Below are 25,878 nucleotides of genomic sequence, written 5' to 3' on the forward strand. Positions count from 1 at the left end.
AGCATTGCCCCACTAAAAACAACAGGAAAGGTAAAATTAAACTATAATGAACACTCTATTTATTTTTCCTTTCCTACCGAGTGTTGGGGGTGGGGCCTGAGAGTGACAGGTGCTGAGGGGAGTGGTAGTGCAATATCATCACTGCGCATGATGGTTTGGCTGGCCCTCTCAGGCCGACCAAAACCCTCATGCAGGGTGAAAGCTCTCTCCAACCCAGCAACTGAGCTGGGTTGGAAAGAGCAGGCACAGATTCCCAGTCTGTCCTGGAAAGCAAATCGAGGGCAACCAGGCCAATTCTGAAGCTGCTCTGATGCGTGAAAGCAGCTTCAAGATTGACGGCAGGGCATTGTGGGAGCCTGTGCCTTCCCTTCCTGCAGTGAAGAGTGCGACAGGGACGGCTGCAGGTAAGTTTTTTTTCCCCACCCAGTGACCCTGATACCATGCCTTCCTCCCTCCCACCCCATCGCTCATCCAGCACACCGGCCGCTACTGATGAGATACCAAAAAACAGCAGCATTAATAGCAGCAGTCTCACTTTTGAAATGCCCAAAATATTGTCCATTGTTTCACCACCAAAATCACATCAATTTTTCTAAAATATTACCGTCCAGTACTCTCCAGTCATTGGTTTATAGAATATGCGCCCTGTCTCCAAAGAAGAATACTGTGGTGGAGTGCAAGCCCCACACGTGGCTCAAATCCACCTGAGCGACTTACCTCACTCATCTATCATTCTCATATAATAAGCCAGCCAGGCAGTGGAGAAGGATTAGAAATATATTTATTAGGACATAATGTTCATCTATAGATGGGCCCTGTCAGGTCTGCACCCCAGAGAATGCATCGAGAGGACTGACTCATCCTATCATGACAAAACATTATAACATAACATGGCAGGGTAAAGACACGCCCAGCCTGGAAAATTACAGAACTAGCAAAATGGTGAACAATGAACTCACACATGAGGCATCTGCGCCTGCGAAGGCAACACTGTTATCACTTCCCAAGGCCGCGGAGCCAGGCCTCAGCATCTCCAGCACATGAGAACAGTTTGATAAGGAGTTTCGTTAGGAGGAGTTTCAGTCACAGTAAACCAAGAAACAAAGACTGCTGACATATGGAATATTTCTATTCCTACGGGAGGGGGGATGAGCAAGTGCAGCTTGCACGCAGAGAGAAATGCTTCAAAATGGTGGCACACAAGCTAGGCTAAGGAGACTGAAATAATGTCACACGCATAAATAATTAACTAGATGAAGAATATAAACATAAACGCATAAATGAATATCATTAGCTAGACACATTCTGCTAACTCATAAGCGTAATGTATACAGTGGGCGGGGCATGGAAAACTGAAACCTATCAGACCCTCCTTTTAGCAGACTGTGGCTAACTTTATTAACCAAAAGGAGAGCCTTTACATCAAATTCTAAGGGCCAAGACACTATACTAATCAAAAATATCATCATCAATAAGCGTTAACCAGTGCACATCATGAAGTTCAACAGCATTGGAAACAAGATATTGTCTTGTTGGCCTTCTGGAAACTCGTATATTGCTGGCACACATAGAACAACAAGGGGGAAGGTAATAGACGCAGAGGCAGCAGGTCAGTAATACACCCACAATTCCTACAACCCCCATCAAAATTTTCCGACCAGTATCCGTCTGATCTACGTCCTCACCTTGGGGAGCCCTCCTTTTACGCTGCCCAGGCATTATAGCAAACCGTCAATGAGTCTTATGATAGTCCGAGGGTGCTACATAAACAGGGGGAAGTAAATAAGCCAAATAACAAATCCCACCCCATCCCTCAGGCAACCACAGATATCCAGTGTCCCCACACACAAAGTAAATGTTCGGGGGAGTAACTAAGGAAGGGCTGAGGGGCAGGCGAATTGAAGCAGTCACATTGCAGGAGCTGTCCCCCACCCTCATAGGACCCCTCCCCATAATACAGGGAAAAAGGTGAAGGGCTAACAACTGCCAGGGGTACCAGAGAATGACCACTACTATTTGTCGCAGGAGGATGTCTATAGGCCAAGGAAGAGTTCAACTGTAGAAAACTTTCCCTCACGTTGTCAGTGTCGTTGGGTGTCACAAATCGTTCTACCTTTTTCGGGCATGTCTCTAAGAATGTCTGATCAAAACGTCCATCACTAAACAACCGTCCAAGGGATGAAGTGGGCATAGGGCGTACTCGCATCATCAACGTCGACCCTGTACCATGTAATCGGGGACTCAGAAAATCTGGCTGCTGGAAAAATTTCACCATACCAATCAAAGTGTACCAACCCACACAACTATTCACGGGTGTTAAGGGAAGTGCCAGCAACCTATCTTTCTCATATGCGGCTGAAGGGAGCAACCCACAAACCCAACAATCTGTCACATTATACACAGCATGAGCATGGTCACAGAAGTAGTGCAGCATACTATAGGGCAGGAAATGCAGAGGCAACAAGTAAAAGAACAACCCCTGCAATACCTACTAAGACAATAATTATTCTCTGGGTGTGAGGCACCCTCCCTTTTGACTAATCTAAACATATGTTCTCAGGGTACCATTTCTCTATAACACTATGTCATGATCGGACTACTTACATCACATTTTAAGTCATGAGCAGGAATTAATGCAAATAATATCAAACTGTCACTATCAGGGAGAAATATTTTTGCTGTTCTATAAATAACATGTGTCAGGTGCTACATTTGAATACCACATCATCCTAATGACCTTCCCAGTGCTCCTCTTCGTGAGGATCTAGAGTACCAATGACATTCTCAGGTGACGTTGAAATAATACTCATGAAGGTATGCATCAAGCAACAATAAACTAATTCTCTAAAGAGAAATATGAAAGCAACAGTTAGGATACAAACAAACACAATATTAAATTTGTAGACCATGAGAACCAAATGATCAGGGACATCTGGAGAAGGAGCTGCAGAGGCTGCTCCTCCTTGGGAGTAGGCACATTTAAAAGCACTCATTTTCCTAGCTAAAATGTCCAAATTAAACTAAAGGAAACAATCTGCAACACAGCCAGCCAGAGGGGAGTCTTCTCCCTGTGTCCGTCTGAGCCTCACAGGCAGGCTCGTATTATCCATCAAAAATTCTAAAATCATCTGCGTTGGAGCTGCACTTGCTAGCAACTCAAATGGAAAACAATCTTGGCCAATGATGCAAAGTCTTTCTTGCAGAATTTTAGCAACCACCAATCCAGGTAGTGCCCTCTACAAATTCTGTCCAGTGTCTCGCTCAGTACAACAGATATGAATCTAACAGATATTGAGAGCACTGTAGCTGTACCCTAAGACTAAAGTCTCTCTCTACCTCCTACTTTTCTTCTCCTGGTGCACCCCTGTTCTGTCGAGGCCATAGATTGTATTAAGTGTGACCAGGTACCTCAGCAGACAAAACTGTATATTCCAAAACAGATGGGGAACAGGGAAACCTGAAGCATAACCACTGGAGAACTGGCGGCAGCCTTTTGCACAGACAGAACTGCCCCTCTCAAGTATTTCTGAGAAACCGTTTCCAACCATTGGGAAATGGCACAAAAGCGAAGAGTGAGTCCTCCATCTCGGTCAGGCCTGCCCTTTTCTTACCCAGGAATCACACACCTACAGCAGCTTCAGCGGTACCTTGGTTCCAAGCAAGACTTCCATTGGTATCTTTTGACGACAGGACTTGACTTACACTTGAAGTTGGATCCGATGCTTGGGTCCCCTCTGGCTCCGGCGGTGTGACACATTTCTATTGATGAACAGAACAAAGATCTTTAGACAAGGCATATGAATAAAATTCAAATTCAAAGAAACCAAATGAGGTCTATTCTGTGCTTTCATATTGCTCTACCAATGTCAATTTGAAGGTGAACACATCGTACCTATCAATAAATGTGTGCACTGACAATAGGTAATACATTACATATCTGACTTTTCGCTGTATTACCTGTGGACGGACGTATGCATTTACTGAATTCTAAGAGAAGAGAAAAAATAAAACAAAACAGACATGTTGTATTGCCCCATTTGCACTTGAGAAACAGCAAAAAGGGAAGTTCAAACCGCTCTTCCTATAGCGAGCACACAGCGTCTACTGTATGAACCTTCACTGTTGTGCAAAACTTCAAACACTTCTAATATTCTTTTTCTTTACTCAAAACAACTATATTTTTGCTCATGACCATGCTCACATATTATAGAGGCAGCAGGAAACTAACTTCTACAAATCTTTAATTTCTAAAAATATTTTTGCTGAGGATCCCACAAGCATCTTTTCACCTTTCTCACTATTTAGACCATGTAACATTTTATTTAGGGGAAAACCTGTTCACCAGCTCTAATAGGGAATATCAGCTCAACTATACCGGCTAACTGATAAGAAACTTGTACACCTTTACTTAGTGCTGCACAATAATGATGTTGTTACCTAGGAATGTGACACAAAAGTACCGACCTATTGTTCCCTTCAAAGGTCAAATAAGGAAACACTAGTCAGGAGACAACTCAAGACCTGGCTGTTCGAGCAGTAGCGGACCCCTTCCCCCAAGCGCCTTGGGACCCTCCCGGGTGAGTAGCGCGCTATACAAGTGTTATGATTGATTGATTGATTGGACTGTTCCCTTCCTTTCATCCCTATCCAATTAAAATAATTCTCTAATAAAAACTCTCAGTTTACCCAACACTTGTAGAACAAAACTACCCACATCTAATTCCCCTTTTAGATCAAAGCAGGACAGGAGGGAGCAATACACATTTTACCTAGTTTTTAGTTTATATGAGAGCTAGCGGGGAGCTAGCCTCCTATCCCATTTTGACAGAAGGAAATCTGAAACATATTTCACTTCAGTCAACACCATCAACCACTGGGTGTAGCACTGAGCATAGGTAATGGTCAGGCTTGTGACACAACACAATGAGTACACCGTAGAACTCTCGTATTTTCCCTCTATACCCCTTTTAACCAAATAGACATACACTGCTGAAGTGTTGTCTGTGAAATTTAGGGACCAGAACAAATTCCCCATAGAGGAGCTTGTTCTAGTATCAATAATAGAATTGTCGAAACAATACAATACAGAAACATACATAAAATAAAAACAAGCATACCAAGGCAGCAGGTATACTTGCTGTGCTAAGCACAGAAAGCATAGACAAATCACAGTAACACATGCAAATGAGCTGTGACACACAATACGATGCCATGCATTTCATGCACAGTGAGCCTGTGGCCCAAAACCCAGCATGCTGGCCTACTTAATTTGTCAGGCTTAAGATCAATCAGCATACCATCCACGCAGAACAGAACAAGCAATGCACAATAAGCCAAAGAAAACATAAAACACACAATAGCACAAAGGCCACAAAAGGAAAACACAATATTAGTTACTCAAAGGACTATATTTTTCTCATGCATATCATGCATATCATGCATCATGCGGTGTCAGTGCACACTTAATCTGTCTAGCACAAAGCTGCATCAATACTCACCGTAACACACAGATAAAAATATTTCCCATTGCACTGAAACGAAACAAATCAAAACACACACAAAAGAAACAACAACACAGAAAATATTGGACAAAAAAAGCAACCACTTAGTAAAAATACCTTCCACAAATACTTACCGTAAAACCTATGCTTGGAGCTCATTCACACCAGTTCATCTATATTATCCATCATCACCTTATATATACTAACCGTTCACTTTCCATTCTGAAAACCCTGTCTGCTGTCTTAGTCAAGAACCAGTCCTAACCTCTTTAACCGTCAGCCAAGAATATAAAACATTTAGCAGCATTGAAAATCACATGACAATCTGGTAATGGCATTTAATGCAGCATCAAAAAGGGAAAAAGATATACATTCACGTTCACATCATTCACTTGTCATGAACCAGGAATTTCCATATTTGCGTAAAAATTTTATTCTTGTTATTAAAATACCACATATTTCTACACAGTCATCTTTCGCTGTCTAAATGAGCCCTCTTATAACCAATGCCATTTCTTAACTTTAAACAAAAAGGGCGCCATATTCTCACCTCCAGAACATACTAAATACTCCAGTGCACACTAGCAGACATTTGCACACTCAGCGGGTGGGGCACTGGGCCCACTGTAATGGTGTCCCATGGACAAACTGCTTACAAATACTGTTACACACATATAGACATTACACACATATATACATTCCCACCAGGCCGCTCCTATGAGCAACACAATCAATATTTTTACCTGCCCTCGCATCATCAGTACTCTCCACTGGTATCCACTAGCAAAGACACTAATCAGTATGCCAATCAGGGACCCCCCAACTCAATTATTATTGAACTAGAAAAATGTTATACTAGGACATGGTCCAACAGTGAAACAAAAAAAATCAACAACAAAAATGGACACAACAGACAACCAATAAATCTCTCTGATGCTGGCTCCAACTGTGTATCTCTGCTGTCTGTGCCAGGAGCTGAGCCTCCTAGCCCCCCCCTAATCTTCTGCCTGTACTCTTCTCTCGCTCTCTGCTCTCTGCGAACCCATTGGAATGTGCTTATCACACAAGGTCACATCTACTGTGCTGTGCTGCTAGCATCTATATTTCCATTTTACATAATCTTCCCAGCTCTGCTCACATTCTCTCTTTTCCATTTAACCCTTCCAGAACTTAATAATATTCCCACACTGTTATTCTAAACCTTACCAACTCAGAGTTCTACAACCTCTTTTATTTTATTGTGGACTGAAACACATTCATTCAACAAGTCATGTTTAAAACTAACTAAACAACTGCATTTCACTCTCCTTCCAAGAGCTAAGAATTCTGGGCTGCTAGCCAGCCTTCCGCCTCCCCTGGCATTCACCACCAAGGTCAAATCTGCCTCGCACTCGTCGGTCTGGCGCTGACAAAGCCAATAAGCCTTCCTAACTCTTTCTAACATTCAATAATTAACACTATTTTGGCAAATACATTTTTCTTTCTTTTTTTTCTCTTCCTTCTAACTTTACACTTTCCCTACATTCTATTAATATACATTCTTATTCCTGGTAATCAAATCCCTTTTTCTTCATCTTCTACTGTTCACAAATTAAGGGATGGAAGAAACCAAATTCTTTTCCATAGAGCACAGCCCTGCATGCACTTTTAAACTACATGAAAAACACACTGATAGTCAGGCACACCCATCTCAGATAGCTCACAAGGACCAGACAATCTAACTTATGCAACAAGACGCACTCACTTCATTCAAACAAACATTTACACAAACAAAAGGCAGCCCACAGACTGCTCTCAACCCAAACCAATTATAACAAAATAAAACATGTTACATGAAATACATACCCCCATCCTCTTAATCACTGCTCACATTGGCTCACTGAGCCACTAAAAGCAACTTTAAGTGTACACATTTTGTCTTCTTTTAAAACAAAAATTTCCTCTTTCTGCCACAACCTTAGGGAATCAAACATGCTCTGACAGCAGTGCCTAGCAAACAATCTCTCTTGCAAGTGATCTATCTTAACTGCATCAGAAATATTAAACAAAATCAAGAGTCTTCTACAGGAGCGGGTTGGCTCTCGGCCAATCTGACATCAGTTAAACTGCAGCAACACCTAAAACATCGCAACTTACTGAAACACGGCATCTTGCACACTCAATCAAACACCACCAAACTCACTCAATCAGATACCGCCAAAGAACCCACACATACCCAGACACAAAAGAACCAAACAACTATCTCCACACACAACCACACACGCACACGCACGTCCTATGCATTGAGTCCCTGCCAAACACGTGTTACCATAATGGGACAAGGCCCGTCGACCAAGTCCTGGGGAACCTGGACCCTACCGCAGACCGAACAGTACACTAACTGTTCTGAGGTTGGAGGACACATTCGCCACCCGGGCGGCACTGCAGACCGTTGCGCACTTTACCCCGGAAGAGCTGGGACTCTTCCATCAAACCTCTCACACTAGGGGTTTGGGTCCTTTCTCAGTATTTAACCGTGATGAGCCACACTCCAGTCTCAGTACAACCCGGTCGGATGCTCTAAAACAGACATCCACCCGAAACCCTCATCACCAATAGTCTGTCAGAGCGCCACTTGCACTCTGAGTTCCCCGGAGCACACTAGCCCCAGGAGCACACCGGCTCCTCCAATCACCAGAGACACACCGGTCTCAGAGACACACGGTCTCATGGAGCATCCCAGCTCCCTCAATCAACAGTCGGACCACTCACCTTCTGCTCGCAGAACCGACATCCACCGTTCTCCACCGCCGGCTTCTGGGACCAACACGTTCAGCTCCAAGGTTCCGCCTTCTGGACTCCGGCGCAGGATCATGAACCGGGACCTCTCCCGATCAGCAGGGTGGGGCAGCGCTGCGAGAACCAAGCTCGGCATCAAAGTGGGTACCCAGACCCACCGTGCCGACCAGAGGGTCCCCGGCCTTCTGCTACCCACTTACGGGTGAGAAAGATCCTTATCACGGAGTCCCTATTCGGGCGCCATCTGATAAGCGTGGCTCAAATCCACCTGAGCGACTTACCTCACTCATCTATCATTCTCATATAATAAGCCAGCCAGGCAGTGGAGAAGGATTAGAAATATATTTATTAGGACATAATGTTCATCTATAGATGGGCCCTGTCAGGTCTGCACCCCAGAGAATGCATCGAGAGGACTGACTCATCCTATCATGACAAAATGTAGGTAGGGAAAATTTACCGATTCTTATTTACCGAATTTTACCGATTGGGTAAATAAGAATCGGTAAATAAGAAGGGGGGAGATGTAGGAACATCCAGATGTTCCTTTTACCGGATCGGTAAAAATCGGTATTTACCGATTCGGTAAATACCGACCGGTAATGCCCATTCATTCCTATGGGCTTTGAAGCCCATAGGAATGAATGGGCATTACCGGTCGGTAAATACCGATTTTGACAAGGGTGCAGGGGGTGTCACTTTGACACCCTCTAGCACCCCCAAAAAAGGTTCGGGGGCCATGTGGCAGGCAAGGGCAGGTCTGCCTGTCATATGGCACAGGTGTGCATGCACACATGTGCATGCACACCTGAATCGGTATTTTACCATCAAATTGAATTTGATGGTAAAATACCGAATTTGTAGGGCTTGTGGGACTCAGAAGAGTCCCACCTACATCTCAATTTTACCGATTCTGTAAAAATACCGGTCGGTAAATTTACCGACCGGTATATTTACCGATTCGGTAAAATTACCGAATTGGCCTGTTTCCTTCCCCCTACATGTCAAAATTCCTGACCGGTATTTGGCTACCTACATCTGGCCCTAAGATCCTGCACTGTCGATGATGCAATAGGGGGTGTACCAACTGGAGTCGTTCCAATTGGTAGCCATATGGTGATGGATCTGAAAGCGGGTCGCCGACAGATGAGAGAAGGAGGGGGCTCACAGATCCAATTTCTAACGATCTATCCGATCAGGTGCAAACCCTCAAGATAGCTTCTTGGAACATGTTTCCGCCGAGGACTGGGTTGAGCATTTCTCATCCCAGTTCTGTGGCTTGGTGATGGGAACAAATGACGCAGGGGAGAGAGGTCTGTCATCTATACCCAAAATCACTCGTGTGCCCCTAGTCTTTGATAATAATGAGGCGGTGAAGGCGTTAAGTTTGGTCCAAGCCGGTAAAGCGCCCGGTATGGACTGCGTCCCGGCCGATCTTTTCAAACATGATCTGGATAATTGGGCTCCATATATTACCACTTTAGCCAATGCCATCGCTAATGGAGCCAGGGTTCCAGATTCATGGAAAGGAGCTGAAATCCTCCCTGTTTTTAAAAAAGGCGATTAGTCTCTCCCAGGGAATTATCGTCCCATAAGCCTTATAGACGCCCTGCAGAAAGTTATTGCTAGAATGCTTTTGGGAAGAATCCAGGCTTGGATGAGTGAGGAAAATATCTTATCCCCGATGCAAGCTGGCTTTAGGTCTAGCACAAGCACAGTCGACCAAGTGCTCAGATTTACTCTGATATATTGGAAGATAGTGTTCTTAGGTGAGGGCACCATTTATGCAGCGTTTGTGGACCTCAAATCCGCGTTCGATTTGGTCCCTAGAGAGAAGATGTGGGCTGCTTTGAGAAAAATGGGAATGCCACCTGAACTTCTAGAGTTAACTATAAGGCTTCATGATAATAACTTTGCCAGAGTAAGATGGGGCAGACAGGACCAGGTGACTGAGACCTTCCCAGTGACTCGTGGTGTAAGGCAGGGATGCGTTTTGGCACCAACCTTGTTTTTATTATTTATAAACCAAGTAGTGCAGTTCCTAGTAGATACCCCGACCGATGCACCAGTTTTGGGTGGGATAAAGTTTCCCCTCCTTATTTTTGCCGATGACACGTTGATCTTGGCAAAAACCCAGGTGGGGTTGCAGACCGCAATAAATAAATTTGTGGAGTTCTGCAAAATTAATTACCTTGAGATCAATGTATCTAAAAATAAATTCATGGTCCTAACAAAGAACAAACCATCGCGGAGTCAAGTTACTATGAATGGTACTAATTTAGAACAGGTAGGGGTTATGACCTACTTAGGGGTGGTCATAGACTACAGGCTACGTTGGAAGGAGCAGATCGAGGCCCTTTGTTTAAAATTCGCTCGTTTAGCGGGATGTTTAGTAAAGGAGCAGCGATGCTCCCAAACTAAAAGGATTCTGCCAGCATTAAAAATCTATAATGCAAAAATAAGCTCGGCTATCCTCTATGGAGCGGATTTATGGGGTACTGTGGATCTTGCTCCTTTGGCTAAAATCCAAAACAAGTTCTTACGCAGCTTGGTTGGACTTCCACAATCAACACCAACACTTCCCCTTCTGTTAGATATGGGCTGTCACTCCATCAGAGACCAGGCACTATATAGGATGGTAGCCTTGTGGAGACGCATCTGGTCTACTCCAGATCTATCTCTGTTTCCTAATGAGATCTTGGATGTGAGATCGATAATAGGGTCAGGAAACCTACCTTGGTTTCGGGATGTGAAGTCCATCCTACAAAAAATGGGCCTGAATCTACAGTGGTCAGACCCGGGAAACCAGGTGTTCCCGTCGAAAAAAGAATTTAAACTATTATACTGGGCTACTGTAAAAGAAGAACATGTCTTGCTCTCACAGTCCACAAACTTGACTGGTCTCTTCCTGCTTCATAAGGTTGACATCTATACCGAGACTTATTGGGATAACATTACCAAAAGTCTAGATAGAAACCTTTACCACCAGTTTAGAGATGGCACGTTACCTGTAAGGGAGTTTACAAACAAATGGCGTAGCCAATCAACCGTGTACTGTCCCTGGTGTAGCGGGCAAAAGGAATCCATTGGCCATCTCCTCTTTGCCTGCCCAGCCTATTCCGCACCCCGTCGCAGATGGCTTAAGCCCATTTGCAGGAGGATTAATTTACGGGTGTGTGAGGAAGCTCTCGGAGTTTTAAGATTTAACACCACAGAGTGGGTGTCTATAGGCATGGCTAAATTCTTAGGGTGGGCATGGACCATTAGAGCAAGGTACCTACCTGGTAATAAATTAAATTGATGAAGGTTTTATTTTTTTTTACTACCTTGTAATCTTGAATGAGTTTTAAATCTTGATTGAATTTCTGGAACGTCTTTTCGATACTATTTAATTCAGTTTTATTGTGTAATGAATTGCATTGTTAATGAATTGTTTTTTTTTAATGATGAATTATGTATGTATTTTATTGCTGTCTTATATGATGAAATATTCGAAATAAAGACGTATGAAACTGAACTGAAACTGGATAAAGAACATGGAAAATTAAATGCTAAGGGTGCTTAGCGTTAATTTTTTTAACGCCCGCTATCGCTGGATAAAATCGCCTGGTTATCGCGTTATTAACAACGCTAACCTCCTAGGCAATAAAAAATCCAGCGATAGAGGTATTTTGGGAGGTTATCGCTGGTAATGCAGCGATAAAACTACAAGGAAAGGGATATCCTTGTTGATAGCCCATGGTGGATTTAGCCATGTAATCCACCTCCTATTGGATTACATGGCTAAATCTAAAAATTAGCAGATGTAAAAAAGCAGCGTTAACCGTGGTTAGCGCTGCTTTTTTTGTCTCTAACAGGGTTAGCGTGAAGCTTGATAATAGGAGAAATGTCGCTTAGCGACATTTATCCCGTTATTTTGCACTGGAATACCCACTTTGCATCTCATTACAGAATCAAAGGGAAGCGTAGTGAAAAAGGGTGCTAACATGCGATTTTGCAGGTAATCACCCTGTTGTTGATAGGGCGATATTTTTATCTCTGCTTCTTTGGCTTTTAAAGCCAAAACAGCGGAGATAAAGCCCTTGTTAATATGCCCCAAAAGTTTTTAAAAAGTACTAACAAATGATATTATTATGGCTTGAAAATAATCTCAATCACTCGCTATTTCTCTGGGGTACAGCTCAGTCCAGTATTGTTTTCTCCTTTTCCCACACATAACGGCGACCATTTGTACGCAAATCAGCCATGGTTCTGTACCACTGGAACTGACCAGACCAAAATGCTAGCATTCATCGCCTCTGACCAGGAATAAAACCAACCAAAGATTATTTTCAGCCTTTTTGGGTCTCATCAGTGAGGTGCAGCTTTGAATTGCACTGCATGTCAGAAACATATGTCCTTAAATTCATGTTGCCAATGTAGCAATCACTGGCCTTAATCATCGCAGAATATTTTGACACTTTGGATGAAAATGGTGTGGTATTTTTATCATTTAAGCAATTATTGAAACATTACATTTCAAACCATTGGGAACCAAGGTCTTTGTAAAGTGTCTGGATAGTCATTAAGGTTGGACATGTGTGATCACTTTTGAATTAACTTCACATTTGGAATCTTAATATATGTAACCTCGCAACTTTCCACTCGTTCATTTTTATCATTACCCTTCCAGACATATATGTCAAATTTTTACTTAGCTTCATTCAGAGACACATGGACACCAAACACTGACTTTCATGCAGTTTGTTCTGTTTATACGGTAAGTGACAAATTTAACTTTTCAAGTGAGCACTGCCCCCAGTCATACAAGAGAACCTGGGCTAAATGTGCAAAGGAAGCATAATGTGGTCTTAGTGATAAACAGCATTTTGACAAATCCCTTCATGTGCAAAATGACGGATGCACAAAGCCTCCCCTGAAGAAAGAGGGTGTGTCTAATGAGGCACGCATTACAAGACCCATGAATGTTAATAAGAGTGAGTCTGGGTTTTGTGTCTCATTGTTTATCAAAATGAGGACAGAGACAGAGTCCTACATAGAACTGCAATGTTCTGTGTCGTTTTACCACGTTCTCAGTGTGTTGTAAATGTGACCCCCAGTCTCTAAAAGGGACACGTTTCAGTCACAGTGCAATAATGAGTGGTGTATTGTGAAATGGAGTGGCTGCATGCAGCACTTGCCTGTCTCTCTGGTGCAGGCAGTCTCAGGACACCCAGCGAATTGTAAACAGAAAATTATATAGAAATTGCTTCTAACTCCCCTAATCATGTAGGAATCAACTTTTTTAGGTCGAGCCCTGAGCCAGCCCACAAGCGCTTCTCTCTGGTTGATCTGTGGTAGTAGAGTACGGAAGCGAAGCCATGCCCACCCGCCCATATTTTTCATTGGCTTCCGTCTTTTTCCTTAAATGCTGCCTTACGAATGGTTTATAGGCTTGTTAGTACCTCCTTATTACGTCCATGTCATCATTTGTATCCTTCCATGGCTACTGCTCTCATTACTTCGAGTGTTGCCCTGTATGTGTTATGTAGTTTGTGAGCACTATTTTCTTCCTGTGCCTTTTCCTCCCTCCCGCAGACCATGCCTTCTGGCCCGCCTGCACTCCCATTGTTCTGCCTTCTTGCCCCCATGCCCTCGCCCCTACTGTTTGCAATGCAATAGGTCTCGCGTAAATGTGAGTCCTTTTGCAGTGCAAATGCTTGTTTGACTTACTGTAGTGCAGCCCATACGCCCTTTGCCTGCCCACTAACCCACATTGCTGTATGCACCTCACTGGGCTGCCACATCTTCTTTCGACGTTACTGACACTTGGAGGCCAGTGGTGAAGGGCCAGGGTCCTTCTTGTGTGGCTTAATGTGTGTCCTGGGCTCTGTATGAGCTGGCCTCATTCCCTGGCCTTGGAGACCCCTCCTCCTGCACAAGCGCCCAGCCGACGATGATCCCTAGCCTGCGTGGGTTATATCCGTGGACACAAGATACTGCATTAGGTTACTTTTCCCTGGGAAACCCACAGGACACTGTGCACACATGCGGGAGACCTGTGTACAGGGCCTGATAGAACGTTGGTCCCTCTGAGGCACCTTTTTCTTCCTTCCGTGGCTGAATTTTTTTCCAGACGACATCACCACGAAGGCCTACTCCACCCCCACAAATGGTAACAGCATTTGAGGCCCTCTGAACTCCACCCCTCCACTGGTGATATGCTGTGAAGTCCCCCTCTGGCTGCGCTGAGGCTTATTGGTAACTGCTCATCTCCCGTACCACGATGGCCCATCAATGAGTAAAGCATTATACCACCTGATGCACATGCAGGCCTCCGGGGAACATCTCCCTGCTATGGCCCACTGATACGGGTCATAGTGGAGAGCCTTGATCCTTACTTCCAGGGGGGTGTTTGGTTGAGATGCACTGCACCGCCCCGCCATTACGAACTTCCTAAATCCTGGCATTCAAGCTTACCTTCCCGCTGAGTGACAGTGTGCTCAAGACCGACGTGCTGCGTTGCCCTGGGAATAAGCAGGAGCATCTACAAGCGGGTCTCGTACATCTACAGAGACTGTGGTAGTCCCTGACCAGCACCAGAAATGGCCGCTAACCATCTGATCCTCTGGCAGAGATCAAATCCTCCACTCTGCCCGACATCAGCTGATTGCAGCACTACCTAGCATGCGTGTGCCCTGTGTGCCTCAGGCAGATGACCTATGGCAATTAAGATTCCCTTATATGCCCTGGCGGCCAGGGCCAGACTGGGAACCCAAAGCAACCCTGGCAATGCTGATGGACCAGCCCCTCCTGCTGCTTTTGCTAATAGAGTCCGATACAGCAGCACCGCTGGAAAACCGGCCCTCAGTAACAACAAGAATTTGCAATGCAATAGGTCTCGTATTTGCGAGTGTTTGAGCTATTGGCATTGTAATTGACAATGCATTTTATCTATGTGTTGGTTTTTAAGACATAAATAAAAGACATTATCACTTACAAAGCCAATAGCTTAAACTCTCGCAAATGCGAGACCTATCGCATTGCAAATGCTTGTTTTAAAGTGAGATCATCATATATCCATTCCCTTTTGAGTTTGGTCAACAACCTTACTCTAGTGATTTGCAATGCGCATTCAAAATGTAAGGCGAATTTTCCAAACTTTTAAATTGAACTTTGCATTTATCCAGCCAGGAATTTCACGCTGCGTTGGATTTGTTAATGCAATTATCTTTGCACTTTTAGCCCATTTTCTTTATTATCAATAAAACCACCAGAGTTGATCAACTTCCTCCCATTACAATATAATACCATCTTACATGGTGTGAGGAGAAACATCTAAACCTGAGAATAGTCTCCTAGAGCAAACGTTAGTATGTGTTCTTGGAAGAAAATTTCTTTGGACGTGTTAGAGACTGATCTGAACAGCAAATTACCCGCTTTAGGTTGGAACATCAGCAGTCCACTGCTCTCATAAACATTTTCATTTGTGTACTCTAGAAGCCCTTTACGAATTAGTATGACAGGAGATCACTGCTGCAACAGAAAGAAATGCTATCCTTGGAGCACAACCATGACTGTGGCAATGACTGGGGAGCTACAATTGCATGTCCTCAGCTGCTGTGCCATTATAGTTCCTAGAGTTGTGCCCAGCTATATTACGATGGAAATCTAGAGGCGTGAAATATTATGACCAGAATATTGAGGCCGAAATATCAAAAGGTAAGTAATTAGTTTTTTTTATATATCTAGCTCCCCATATGTGTAACTTGGTAATATATATCATCATCATTGATGTGATGTGGTGGTGGTATATACACACAAAGGTGTGGAGTAAAGAATAGTAAATCTATACTAGTTCTTTATGCATTTTCCTTTCTGTAGTTTGCCCCTCGATATTCTGTCTACGAAATTCGAATACAAAGATATACCTATGCTCGATATTCCATTTATGATATTTAGAACCAAAAAAAGAAGCAGGATTGCAAAAACAACTCATTCTGCTCCAAGGAGATACTGCGGCGGCTCCTCTGCTATGGCAGAGGAGCATTGCCCCACTAAAAACAACAGGAAAGGTAAAATTAAACTATAATGAACACTCTATTTATTTTTCCTTTCCTACCGAGTGTTGGGGGTGGGGCCTGAGAGTGACAGGTGCTGAGGGGAGTGGTAGTGCAATATCATCACTGCGCATGATGGTTTGGCTGGCCCTCTCAGGCCGACCAAAACCCTCATGCAGGGTGAAAGCTCTCTCCAACCCAGCAACTGAGCTGGGTTGGAAAGAGCAGGCACAGATTCCCAGTCTGTCCTGGAAAGCAAATCGAGGGCAACCAGGCCAATTCTGAAGCTGCTCTGATGCGTGAAAGCAGCTTCAAGATTGACGGCAGGGCATTGTGGGAGCCTGTGCCTTCCCTTCCTGCAGTGAAGAGTGCGACAGGGACGGCTGCAGGTAAGTTTTTTTTTCCCCACCCAGTGACCCTGATACCATGCCTTCCTCCCTCCCACCCCATCGCTCATCCAGCACACCGGCCGCTACTGATGAGATACCAAAAAACAGCAGCATTAATAGCAGCAGTCTCACTTTTGAAATGCCCAAAATATTGTCCATTGTTTCACCACCAAAATCACATCAATTTTTCTAAAATATTACCGTCCAGTACTCTCCAGTCATTGGTTTATAGAATATGCGCCCTGTCTCCAAAGAAGAATACTGTGGTGGAGTGCAAGCCCCACACGTGGCTCAAATCCACCTGAGCGATTTACCTCACTCATCTATCATTCTCATATAATAAGCCAGCCAGGCAGTGGAGAAGGATTAGAAATATATTTATTAGGACATAATGTTCATCTATAGATGGGCCCTGTCAGGTCTGCACCCCAGAGAATGCATCGAGAGGACTGACTCATCCTATCATGACAAAACATTATAACATAACATGGCAGGGTAAAGACACGCCCAGCCTGGAAAATTACAGAACTAGCAAAATGGTGAACAATGAAATCACACATGAGGCATCTGCGCCTGCGAAGGCAACACTGTTATCACTTCCCAAGGCCGCGGAGCCAGGCCTCAGCATCTCCAGCACATGAGAACAGTTTGATAAGGAGTTTCGTTAGGAGGAGTTTCAGTCACAGTAAACCAAGAAACAAAGACTGCTGACATATGGAATATTTCTATTCCTACGGGAGGGGGGATGAGCAAGTGCAGCTTGCACGCAGAGAGAAATGCTTCAAAATGGTGGCACACAAGCTAGGCTAAGGAGACTGAAATAATGTCACACGCATAAATAATTAACTAGATGAAGAATATAAACATAAACGCATAAATGAATATCATTAGCTAGACACATTCTGCTAACTCATAAGCGTAATGTATACAGTGGGCGGGGCATGGAAAACTGAAACCTATCAGACCCTCCTTTTAGCAGACTGTGGCTAACTTTATTAACCAAAAGGAGAGCCTTTACATCAAATTCTAAGGGCCAAGACACTATACTAATCAAAAATATCATCATCAATAAGCGTTAACCAGTGCACATCATGAAGTTCAACAGCATTGGAAACAAGATATTGTCTTGTTGGCCTTCTGGAAACTCGTATATTGCTGGCACACATAGAACAACAAGGGGGAAGGTAATAGACGCAGAGGCAGCAGGTCAGTAATACACCCACAATTCCTACAACCCCCATCAAAATTTTCCGACCAGTATCCGTCTGATCTACGTCCTCACCTTGGGGAGCCCTCCTTTTACGCTGCCCAGGCATTATAGCAAACCGTCAATGAGTCTTATGATAGTCCGAGGGTGCTACATAAACAGGGGGAAGTAAATAAGCCAAATAACAAATCCCACCCCATCCCTCAGGCAACCACAGATATCCAGTGTCCCCACACACAAAGTAAATGTTCGGGGGAGTAACTAAGGAAGGGCTGAGGGGCAGGCGAATTGAAGCAGTCACATTGCAGGAGCTGTCCCCCACCCTCATAGGACCCCTCCCCATAATACAGGGAAAAAGGTGAAGGGCTAACAACTGCCAGGGGTACCAGAGAATGACCACTACTATTTGTCGCAGGAGGATGTCTATAGGCCAAGGAAGAGTTCAACTGTAGAAAACTTTCCCTCACGTTGTCAGTGTCGTTGGGTGTCACAAATCGTTCTACCTTTTTCGGGCATGTCTCTAAGAATGTCTGATCAAAACGTCCATCACTAAACAACCGTCCAAGGGATGAAGTGGGCATAGGGCGTACTCGCATCATCAACGTCGACCCTGTACCATGTAATCGGGGACTCAGAAAATCTGGCTGCTGGAAAAATTTCACCATACCAATCAAAGTGTACCAACCCACACAACTATTCACGGGTGTTAAGGGAAGTGCCAGCAACCTATCTTTCTCATATGCGGCTGAAGGGAGCAACCCACAAACCCAACAATCTGTCACATTATACACAGCATGAGCATGGTCACAGAAGTAGTGCAGCATACTATAGGGCAGGAAATGCAGAGGCAACAAGTAAAAGAACAACCCCTGCAATACCTACTAAGACAATAATTATTCTCTGGGTGTGAGGCACCCTCCCTTTTGACTAATCTAAACATATGTTCTCAGGGTACCATTTCTCTATAACACTATGTCATGATCGGACTACTTACATCACATTTTAAGTCATGAGCAGGAATTAATGCAAATAATATCAAACTGTCACTATCAGGGAGAAATAATTTTGCTGTTCTATAAATAACATGTGTCAGGTGCTACATTTGAATACCACATCATCCTAATGACCTTCCCAGTGCTCCTCTTCGTGAGGATCTAGAGTACCAATGACATTCTCAGGTGACGTTGAAATAATACTCATGAAGGTATGCATCAAGCAACAATAAACTAATTCTCTAAAGAGAAATATGAAAGCAACAGTTAGGATACAAACAAACACAATATTAAATTTGTAGACCATGAGAACCAAATGATCAGGGACATCTGGACAAGGAGCTGCAGAGGCTGCTCCTCCTTGGGAGTAGGAACATTTAAAAGCACTCATTTTCCTAGCTAAAATGTCCAAATTAAACTAAAGGAAACAATCTGCAACACAGCCAGCCAGAGGGGAGTCTTCTCCCTGTGTCCGTCTGAGCCTCACAGGCAGGCTCGTATTATCCATCAAAAATTCTAAAATCATCTGCGTTGGAGCTGCACTTGCTAGCAACTCAAATGGAAAACAATCTTGGCCAATGATGCAAAGTCTTTCTTGCAGAATTTTAGCAACCACCAATCCAGGTAGTGCCCTCTACAAATTCTGTCCAGTGTCTCGCTCAGTACAACCGATATGAATCTAACAGATATTGAGAGCACTGTAGCTGTACCCTAAGACTAAAGTCTCTCTCTACCTCCTACTTTTCTTCTCCTGGTGCACCCCTGTTCTGTCGAGGCCATAGATTGTATAAAGTGTGACCAGGTACCTCAGCAGACAAAACTGTATATTCCAAAACAGATGGGGAACAGGGAAACCTGAAGCATAACCACTGGAGAACTGGCGGCAGCCTTTTGCACAGACAGAACTGCCCCTCTCAAGTATTTCTGAGAAACCGTTTCCAACCATTGGGAAATGGCACAAAAGCGAAGAGTGAGTCCTCCATCTCGGTCAGGCCTGCCCTTTTCTTACCCAGGAATCACACACCTACAGCAGCTTCAGCGGTACCTTGGTTCCAAGCAAGACTTCCATTGGTATCTTCTGACGACAGGACTTGACTTACACTTGAAGTTGGATCCGATGCTTGGGTCCCCTCTGGCTCCGGCGGTGTGACACATTTCTATTGATGAACAGAACAAAGATCTTTAGACAAGGCATATGAATAAAATTCAAATTCAAAGAAACCAAATGAGGTCTATTCTGTGCTTTCATATTGCTCTACCAATGTCAATTTGAAGGTGAACACATCGTACCTATCAATAAATGTGTGCACTGACAATAGGTAATACATTACATATCTGACTTTTCGCTGTATTACCTGTGGACGGACGTATGCATTTACTGAATTCTAAGAGAAGAGAAAAAATAAAACAAAACAGACATGTTGTATTGCCCCATTTGCACTTGAGAAACAGCAAAAAGGGAAGTTCAAACCGCTCTTCCTATAGCGAGCACACAGCGTCTACTGTATGAACCTTCACTGTTGTGCAAAACTTCAAACACTTCTAATATTCTTTTTCTTTACTCAAAACAACTATATTTTTGCTCATGACCATGCTCACATATTATAGAGGCAGCAGGAAACTAACTTCTACAAATCTTTAATTTCTAAAAATATTTTTGCTGAGGATCCCACAAGCATCTTTTCACCTTTCTCACTATTTAGACCATGTAACATTTTATTTAGGGGAAAACCTGTTCACCAGCTCTAATAGGGAATATCAGCTCAACTATACCGGCTAACTGATAAGAAACTTGTACACCTTTACTTAGTGCTGCACAATAATGATGTTGTTACCTAGGAATGTGACACAAAAGTACCGACCTATTGTTCCCTTCAAAGGTCAAATAAGGAAACACTAGTCAGGAGACAACTCAAGACCTGGCTGTTCGAGCAGTAGCGGACCCCTTCCCCCAAGCGCCTTGGGACCCTCCCGGGTGAGTAGCGCGCTATACAAGTGTTATGATTGATTGATTGATTGGGCTGTTCCCTTCCTTTCATCCCTATCCAATTAAAATAATTCTCTAATAAAAACTCTCAGTTTACCCAACACTTGTAGAACAAAACTACCCACATCTAATTCCCCTTTTAGATCAAAGCAGGACAGGAGGGAGCAATACACATTTTACCTAGTTTTTAGTTTATATGAGAGCTAGCGGGGAGCTAGCCTCCTATCCCATTTTAACAGAAGGAAATCTGAAACATATTTCACTTCAGTCAACACCATCAACCACTGGGTGTAGCACTGAGCATAGGTAATGGTCAGGCTTGTGACACAACACCATGAGTACACCGTAGAACTCTCGTATTTTCCCTCTATACCCCTTTTAACCAAATAGACATACACTGCTGAAGTGTTGTCTGTGAAATTTAGGGACCAGAACAAATTCCCCATAGAGGAGCTTGTTCTAGTATCAATAATAGAATTGTCGAAACAATACAATACAGAAACATACATAAAATAAAAACAAGCATACCAAGGCAGCAGGTATACTTGCTGTGCTAAGCACAGAAAGCATAGACAAATCACAGTAACACATGCAAATGAGCTGTGACACACAATACGATGCCATGCATTTCATGCACAGTGAGCCTGTGGCCCAAAACCCAGCATGCTGGCCTACTTAATTTGTCAGGCTTAAGATCAATCAGCATACCATCCACGCAGAACAGAACAAGCAATGCACAATAAGCCAAAGAAAACATAAAACACACAATAGCACAAAGGCCACAAAAGGAAAACACAATATTAGTTACTCAAAGGACTATATTTTTCTCATGCATATCATGCATCATGCGGTGTCAGTGCACACTTAATCTGTCTAGCACAAAGCTGCATCAATACTCACCGTAACACACAGATAAAAATATTTCCCATTGCACTGAAACGAAACAAATCAAAACACACACAAAAGAAACAACAACACAGAAAATATTGGACAAAAAAAGCAACCACTTAGTAAAAATACCTTCCACAAATACTTACCGTAAAACCTATGCTTGGAGCTCATTCACACCAGTTCATCTATATTATCCATCATCACCTTATATATACTAACCGTTCACTTTCCATTCTGAAAACCCTGTCTGCTGTCTTAGTCAAGAACCAGTCCTAACCTCTTTAACCGTCAGCCAAGAATATAAAACATTTAGCAGCATTGAAAATCACATGACAATCTGGTAATAGCATTTAATGCAGCATCAAAAAGGGAAAAAGATATACATTCACGTTCACATCATTCACTTGTCATGAACCAGGAATTTCCATATTTGCGTAAAAATTTTATTCTTGTTATTAAAATACCACATATTTCTACACAGTCATCTTTCGCTGTCTAAATGAGCCCTCTTATAACCAATGCCATTTCTTAACTTTAAACAAAAAGGGCGCCATATTCTCACCTCCAGAACATACTAAATACTCCAGTGCACACTAGCAGACATTTGCACACTCAGCGGGTGGGGCACTGGGCCCACTGTAATGGTGTCCCATGGACAAACTGCTTACAAATACTGTTACACACATATAGACATTACACACATATATACATTCCCACCAGGCCGCTCCTATGAGCAACACAATCAATATTTTTACCTGCCCTCGCATCATCAGTACTCTCCACTGGTATCCACTAGCAAAGACACTAATCAGTATGCCAATCAGGGACCCCCCAACTCAATTATTATTGAACTAGAAAAATGTTATACTAGGACATGGTCCAACAGTGAAACAAAAAAAATCAACAACAAAAATGGACACAACAGACAACCAATAAATCTCTCTGATGCTGGCTCCAACTGTGTATCTCTGCTGTCTGTGCCAGGAGCTGAGCCTCCTAGCCCCCCCCCTAATCTTCTGCCTGTACTCTTCTCTCGCTCTCTGCTCTCTGCGAACCCATTGGAATGTGCTTATCACACAAGGTCACATCTACTGTGCTGTGCTGCTAGCATCTATATTTCCATTTTACATAATCTTCCCAGCTCTGCTCACATTCTCTCTTTTCCATTTAACCCTTCCAGAACTTAATAATATTCCCACACTGTTATTCTAAACCTTACCAACTCAGAGTTCTACAACCTCTTTTATTTTATTGTGGACTGAAACACATTCATTCAACAAGTCATGTTTAAAACTAACTAAACAACTGCATTTCACTCTCCTTCCAAGAGCTAAGAATTCTGGGCTGCTAGCCAGCCTTCCGCCTCCCCTGGCATTCACCACCAAGGTCAAATCTGCCTCGCACTCGTCGGTCTGGCGCTGACAAAGCCAATAAGCCTTCCTAACTCTTTCTAACATTCAATAATTAACACTATTTTGGCAAATACATTTTTCTTTCTTTTTTTTCTCTTCCTTCTAACTTTACACTTTCCCTACATTCTAATAATATACATTCTTATTCCTGGTAATCAAATCCCTTTTTCTTCATCTTCTACTGTTCACAAATTAAGGGATGGAAGAAACCAAATTCTTTTCCATAGAGCACAGCCCTGCATGCACTTTTAAACTACATGAAAAACACACTGATAGTCAGGCACACCCATCTCAGATAGCTCACAAGGACCAGACAATCTAACTTATGCAACAAGACGCACTCACTTCATTCAAACAAACATTTACACAAACAAAAGGCAGCCCACAGACTGCTCTCAACCCAAACCAATTATAACAAAATAAAACATGTTACATGAAATACATACCCCCATCCTCTTAATCACTGCTCACATTGGCTCACTGAGCCACTAAAAGCAACTTTAAGTGTACACATTTTGTCTTCTTTTAAAACTAAAATTTCCTCTTTCTGCCACAACCTTAGGGAATCAAACATGCTCTGACAGCAGTGCCTAGCAAACAATCTCTCTTGCAAGTGATCTATCTTAACTGCATCAGAAATATTAAACAAAATCAAGAGTCTTCTACAGGAGCGGGTTGGCTCTCGGCCAATCTGACATCAGTTAAACTGCAGCAACACCTAAAACATCGCAACTTACTGAAACACGGCATCTTGCACACTCAATCAAACACCACCAAACTCACTCAATCAGATACCGCCAAAGAACCCACACATACCCAGACACAAAAGAACCAAACAACTATCTCCACACACAACCACACACGCACACGCACGTCCTATGTATTGAGTCCCTGCCAAACACGTGTTACCATAATGGGACAAGGCCCGTCGACCAAGTCCTGGGGAACCTGGACCCTACCGCAGACCGAACAGTACACTAACTGTTCTGAGGTTGGAGGACACATCCGCCACCCGGGCGGCACTGCAGACCGTTGCGCACTTTACCCCGGAAGAGCTGGGACTCTTCCATCAAACCTCTCACACTAGGGGTTTGGGTCCTTTCTCAGTATTTAACCGTGATGAGCCACACTCCAGTCTCAGTACAACCCGGTCGGATGCTCTAAAACAGACATCCACCCGAAACCCTCATCACCAATAGTCTGTCAGAGCGCCACTTGCACTCTGAGTTCCCCGGAGCACACTAGCCCCAGGAGCACACCGGCTCCTCCAATCACCAGAGACACACCGGTCTCAGAGACACACGGTCTCATGGAGCATCCCAGCTCCCTCAATCAACAGTCGGACCACTCACCTTCTGCTCGCAGAACCGACATCCACCGTTCTCCACCGCCGGCTTCTGGGACCAACACGGTCAGCTCCAAGGTTCCGCCTTCTGGACTCCGGCGCAGGATCATGAACCGGGACCTCTCCCGATCAGCAGGGTGGGGCAGCGCTGCGAGAACCAAGCTCGGCATCAAAGTGGGTACCCAGACCCACCGTGCCGACCAGAGGGTCCCCGGCCTTCTGCTACCCACTTACGGATGAGAAAGATCCTTATCACGGAGTCCCTATTCGGGCGCCATCTGATAAGCGTGGCTCAAATCCACCTGAGCGACTTACCTCACTCATCTATCATTCTCATATAATAAGCCAGCCAGGCAGTGGAGAAGGATTAGAAATATATTTATTAGGACATAATGTTCATCTATAGATGGGCCCTGTCAGGTCTGCACCCCAGAGAATGCATCGAGAGGACTGACTCATCCTATCATGACAAAACATTATAACATAACATGGCAGGGTAAAGACACGCCCAACCTGCAAAATTACAGAACTAGCGAAATGGTGAACAATGAACTCACACATGAGGCATCTGCGCCTGCGAAGGCAACACTGTTATCACTTCCCAAGGCCGCGCAGCCAGGCCTCAGCATCTCCAGCACATGAGAACAGTTTGATAAGGAGTTTCGTTAGGAGGAGTTTCAGTCACAGTAAACCAAGAAACAAAGACTGCTGACATATGGAATATTTCTATTCCTACGGGAGGGGGGATGAGCAAGTGCAGCTTGCACGCAGAGAGAAATGCTTCAAAATGGTGGCACACAAGCTAGGCTAAGGAGACTGAAATAATGTCACACGCATAAATGAATAACTAGATGAAGAATATAAACATAAACACATAAATGAATACCATTAGTTAGAAACATTCTGCTAACTCATAAGCGTAATGTATACAGTGGGCGGGGCATGGAAAACTGAAACCTATCACTACCCACACCCAAAGATTGTTTTAACGTCTTAAAGCTTTCCGTTTAATTAGTTGGTAACAAAGACCAATTACGTCCTTTAAACATAACCAATCAGGGGACCTAGATAACCCGCAGCAATGTTTTAATCTGACGATATTATATGCCAATGCAAAAGATAACCTCTTCTAAAGAACAAGATCCATTGTTAATTAACTCCCAGTATCGAAACACTTTTAATAGGCAAAATATTGTTACGGTCACTTACTAAACAATTGTCATTCTTTGTCAGATCCGTTAGTTGAACATTTCCGTTTTCAGAAGTTTCTTAGAGAATTGACAAATATGTTGCACTCTTATGGATCTGTTAAGTATGCTTCAGAATCAAGTTCCTGT

Source organism: Lissotriton helveticus, chromosome 5_1, assembly GCF_964261635.1.
Source record: "Lissotriton helveticus chromosome 5_1, aLisHel1.1, whole genome shotgun sequence".
Lineage (NCBI taxonomy): Eukaryota > Metazoa > Chordata > Amphibia > Caudata > Salamandridae > Lissotriton > Lissotriton helveticus.